We start from the raw sequence: 6,345 nt of genomic DNA, 5'->3' as shown, positions 1-6,345 counted from the left end.
GATCTTATGTTGCAGCTGGTAAAGGTGGAGCTCATTTTATGTGTAACGTATGTAAAACTAGAAGTATTCAATAAATAGACTGCAGTAAAAAATACAAATGTAGTGGAGCAGAAGTATGCAATTGCAGAAAATGGAAATACTCTAGTACCTTAAAATAATTAAGTTTAGATGAGTGTTTACATCTAAACACTGTAAATAATTAAACTGTCATGCGATTTTCACTATTATTGTCGACAAAGGAACTCACAACAATATTAAGGAGATAACTATGGAAAAATTGGCCCGTACATTGCAACACTAAAAATAATGTATACAGGCATTTGTGAACTACATCATAGTACATTACGTTTAGATAAGATAAAGATAAGATGTACTTTATGACGGTACACGCAATGCAAGCAAATCTTCCTCCATCAGGGTTACATCATTATATATTATCATGACTGATGCATGGCCATGCAAGCAGCATTTTAATGTTGATGGTTGCGACAGAGCATCTTCTACCTATTTACTTGCAGAAAATGGAAATACTCTAGTACCTTAAAATAATTAAGTTTAGATGAGTGTTTACATCTAAACACTGTAAATAATTAAACTGTCATGCGATTTTCACTATTATTGTCGACAAAGGAACTCACAACAATATTAAGGAGATAACTATGGAAAAATTGGCCCGTACATTGCAACACTAAAAATAATGTATACAGGCATTTGTGAACTACATCATAGTACATTACCTATTTACTGTGCAAGGCAAGGCAAGGCAAGGCAAGGCAAGGCAAGGTGCGATGGTCTAACGACTGTAAAATAAGCATTTTACTTTAGATGCTCAATCTAAACCTCCTACATCATTGAAAAAACTATCCAGGCATATTTTTTAAACTGATCGTATGTTGTGTATGTAAAATGGATCTGGTATCTTATACGTGTAGTGGAGTAAAAGGTATAATAAGAATAATTAAATTACAAAATAACTGATAATTGTACTTAAATACAGTAATTAAGTTCGTGAACCATAATACCGTTTACCACTGACATTTGATTAAATAAATAAAATGAATTTTCCAACAATGTATGGATCTATATATTGCGGTTCTATGTCAGGCTTGCGAAATCACGCCCAACAGCGCCACTAGCGTCACTAACATGTACATATTTCACAACATAAAGTGAATTGCAACAGACGCTTCTAATTGACTCTAATTAGCAGGCATTACAGTATGATAAAGTGGCTGTACTACATTTAATTTCACTTCGGATGATGACAAAGGCAGAATTAATTAAAACTTGCAAAGACGCAGGAACAGCAACACAGACAACATGACCAGGTAAGATACAGCTCACAGTGCGGGACAAATCTTAGATAAACCAGATTTCAGAGAGAAACCGAAAACAAAAAGAACAAGGAGACATGTTTTCTTACCTCTGGACAGGTGTTCAGTAAACGGAAAGCCCACCTCCACTGGAAGAGAGACGGACAGGACGGAGAGAGCATGCCGCCTGTCACCCTCTTCCTCCGGGCTGTCAGTCAGTCAGGAGCACCGGGCTGCCACCGGGTGTGTGTGAGTGTGTGTGTGAGAGACTGTGTGAGAAAGAAAAGAGAGAGAGAGACAGATAGAGATTAGACTACAGTTAACAGCCATTCATTTCCTCTCAACATTTGAAATAGCTTAATACCATATACAAAAACAAGTTAAATTATAGGGCTGCTGGTGAAATGTGAAGTAGGCCTATTATAAAAATGGATTGAGAGTATTTAAGGTTAAAATAATCAGTATACATAAAAAAACAAAACTCAGAGTAATATGTTATGATAGAATATTATATTATTCCGTTTTATCACAAACAATACATGAAAGCACTACCACAATTATCTGATCATTTAATCAATGCAGACATAAGTCATTTTGGAGTTTGCATCAACATGTTATTAGTGTCTGGATCTTTTGACTATACATTTAACATATGATTTTGATTTGAATGTAAATTAGGAATTAAACAAATGTGAATTTCACTACAATCGGTCTCTCTGCACAGTGTAAGGCGTATTGGCTGTGGGATTATAACACCATATAAATCATGGAGTTTTAACATATTACCTACCATGCCTCCTGTAGTCACTCAGTCAGCTGTCCCATGAGGAGGAGGCGGGTCAGGGGGCTCAGGTGAGGTCCAGACCCCTGTCTTCCCCTCCGTCCACTCCGTAATGGACATTTCCTCCATGATAATATGAACCTGGAGAACAGAAAAACAGCCAAATCTCATTTAAAACTAATTTTTGTAACAGTTCTATTGCATTACAAATCATAAAACACCATATGCACAATTACAGAACAACAGGATATTCATAATGTGAATAAGAATAGATATTTTGAGTGATTTTGGATTTTTTTAAAACCAAGTGAAGCTTAAGATTTTAGTTTTATAGGCTAATTTTGGCATAATCAATGCACATTTTTTTGACTAATTTAACTATAGTTTGCTCTTTTCCATATTATAGTATTATAATATTACAGTTTTGTAAATACTTCCTTAAAGCACCAGAAATCGTCCTAAAATATGATCACATATTGATGATTTCTCACAGAGATATTGAAGATTTTCCACTGGAAATGTTTGAACTTTGGCAGTTTTCCCCACTTCTACGTGTCATATACTTCTCAAACATTCAATCATTCAGACATTGTTAAGAAGAGAGAAGCCTTCATGCAGTCTGCAGTAATGAAGACAGGCAGAGTTGTTTCGCAGTGATGCTCTGAGAATATAATGATGAAATGTTTCGCAGTATGTTTGATTGGCACACTTTACATGACGCTAAGCTAAACATGCATTATGGAAATGTATTCATAGCACTTTGGCTTATATGCTCAACAGTAAACACACACACACACACACACACACACACACACACACACACACACACACACACACACACACACACACACACACACACACACACACACACACACACACACACACACACACACACACACACACACACACACACACACACACACACACACACAGGATGGTGTTGTTATGGTTGCTGCAGAGCCCCCAGAGACAATGAGGAGAGACACAGAGAGAATACTGAGGAAGATGAACTTGACCTTTATGATGTCTTGGTGAGGAAGGGTTGGGGGCATGTTGGTACTTATGAATCTATAATGAACCTCGGCTATATGGGTGTGTGTTTGTGTGTGTGTGTGTGTGTAGCAAAGGTCTGAGCTCTGAGCTGAAGAAAGGTCATCACACAGGGGGGGCACTAACACACCTGCATGCTCCTTCTTTCTCGTTCTGTATCCGTCAATGTACACATACTATTCTATATAAACTATACTATTGACTTCGGTAACTATGAGTTACAAATACTCTCACTTGCTTTAAAGGGGCCCTATTGTGATCATTTTCAGGTTCATATTAGTATGTTGTGTCTCTACTGTGACATGTTTTGTATGCTTTAATGTTCAAAAAGCTCTTTATTTTTCTCATACTGCCTGTGCTGCAGCACCTCTTGTCACCCTCTGCTCTGATTGGTTAGCTGGTCAACCGCTTAGAGATGTCCCGCCCCTTAGCCGATCACTTTTAATGTGTTGGAGCCATAGACTGTATATATAAGCGAGCGCTAGCCAATAGAAGCGCCAGTGTTACATTGTAATGTCATTATGTTTAAGGGAAACAAAGGAGTCCAATGGAACCTTTGGGAATTGTATCTTTGCAGACAAATTAATAACCTATATAAAACACTACTATTTTATGTAATATATGATTAATTTGGGTTTCTATACCTTATTTTAATGTTCTTTTAATGTCTATATTCCTTATTTGTAAAACCTGTTGTGCTGCACATGTGCTTTGTGGTGCTATACGAATAAAATGTATTTTTATTTGTATTAACAATTCAGAGTAGAAAATGTGAAACTGACACAGGTTACATAGTGACATCAACACTTATTGGTTTTATTTTAATGAGTAAACTCTGAAAGGATGACTCCTTGCTCAAATTGAAAGCTGACCTTTAACATGAACAGCAGTCCCCTTTAAACACTGACCTGACCTGTCACAGCAGGAAAAGGCCCAGGTGTCACTAATAACATTAACATGGCTCGGTTGTATTCAAGTGTCTCAGTTAAACCATGGCAGAGTGACAGCGAGGCAGCACAACACCATGCAGGAGGCTCAAACTGAAGCAGCTAAATGTAATCCAGACACCATTATCTTCATTATTTATTATATTTTGACTTCTGTCGTATCCAAATATCTATTGTGGGTAAAGATTGCAAACCAATGACTAGTGATTGTACCGAGGCCATTAAACCCAACACAAAAAGAAAAGCAAATCAATGACTATATATTGACTGCTTTATTCCAAAAGTGGACTTTCCAGATATGTTTTCAATCAATTAAAGGGATGAATTATGTTGATTATTCAAGGGTGTTTCAGTCTCAGCTGAATTTCCAGAGAATGCACAATATCACAACAAATCTATTTATTAATATCCGTCGCAAAAACTCTCTCCAAAAAAAACAAACAAAGAAACGAATTGGTAGCACTTAAAGGGTTTAGCCCCTTCAATACGAATGCACCAGCACCTGCAATGGTTTGACTTATTTCAAGTAAATATATCTGTTATTCTGAGTTTCTATCTTCATGCTTTATTGCATTTATTATAAGCCACTTTGGATAAAAGCATTGTACTTGAATATGAACTGACATATACTGTGGTGGTAGAAGATATTGTCTTCATTCTTCACTGATTCAAGGTTTTATCATTGTCTCTATTCATTACAGGATGTTTCACTTCCTGTGCATTCTAACAGATTCTAGCATACTCATTGTATGTGTTGCAGAAAATGAACATTAATCATTACAATGCAACAGGTACTGATTCATCATATTGTCAATACATGAGCGATCTATCTCCATCGACTGATGACCCTCGCTAGCTAGTCTCCACAAAAAGACAAAGAGCCCCGTGAATTACTCTCCAAATATTGTCAAGTATGCGATGAAAACAACCATCCAGCGAAGATAAAAGTGGATTATTAATTCTTAAATTGAGGCAGCCTCCTTTTAGACTATTGAGACGGAGCTTTTTGTCAGTGTGTGGGTCCAGCTCAGGGGTCCCTTTGTTCCAGCTGCCACAGCAGATTTGGGCGTCTGTACGGAGGCCTGTCAGAAACAGGCTTATCTCTTGGGGGCCTCCCAGCACAAAGACCCATTTAGATGCTCACAGAGAGTGAAATCTTCATTATATACCTCTTGAAAGAGAAACAGACCTCTTGCTCTTGAAGAAAATTAATTGGAGACAAGTATTTTTGCTTGGCTGCACCGAGAGCTCCAAAACAAAGGAAAGGGAGACTCTTGTACAGTGACTCCTTTTTATAATGTCGGACATTTATGGGAGATATCGATGTTTTCAGGTCTTTTTGTGAATTAAGACACATTGACATTGAGAGATGAAGCTTATCTCGTAATCCTACAACTCACTACAACTCTTCTTTTTCTTTAAATACTCCAAGTTGCACAAGAGGACTATGTGAAATAAAGAATACATATCACGCATTGTCCATTCACATATCTCTATATCATCCATCCCTCCATGCACCTATCCATCCGTCCATCTGCTTGCCTTTCCCAGCCATGCCTGCAGTAAGAGTGTCAGTATATCTGCCATGGCGTCCTGCTGATGTGTATTGTGATGGGGCTGAATACTCCAGCTACCAATATGGCCTGCACCAATACTGGATTAGCCACAGTGGATTAGCTGCCTGCCCTCCTGCTGCTTATTCAAATATTGTTTCACGTATTGTCATCATCGGGGCAGAGCTCTGGCCCAGTAGCCCTTCAAGCTACAGAATATTCTCAAAGAAAACCCACAATAAATGTCCATTTCCCCCCCTACAAAAGCGTTTGATTTCATTTTTTTTTTAGCGATGGAGGGTTTTGGAAGAAAACGTCGATTGGGTTTCGGAGAGCGTCTGCATCCCTAGGAAAAAAAAGGTGGATGGAAAGATGATGGAAAGCAAAAACCCAAAACCAGGGCCGAAATCAGTCATGAAAGCGTGCCTTGATCTTTGATACATGGTGTTCTTCTTATTCTCCCCTCTCTCCCTTTTCTCCCTTTCACCCTCACACATACACTTGGGAGTCAAGGCAATTGATGTGCTGCCTTTGATGGCAAAGAGAGGCCTATATTAACGGGCAAAAAGACCATGATGAAAGGGCGCTGAGAAAAAAGAAAGAAAATGGGTAGAAAATGTGTTATTAGAAAGAATGGCAACTCATGATAAATACTTGGGGATGGGGTGATGGAAACCAGACGTCGGGGCGTTGAGGGTTTT

This window comes from Trematomus bernacchii, unplaced genomic scaffold, assembly GCF_902827165.1.
Source record: "Trematomus bernacchii unplaced genomic scaffold, fTreBer1.1, whole genome shotgun sequence".
In the NCBI taxonomy this organism is placed as follows: Eukaryota; Metazoa; Chordata; class Actinopteri; order Perciformes; family Nototheniidae; genus Trematomus; species Trematomus bernacchii.
This window is presented reverse-complemented; position numbering follows the sequence as displayed.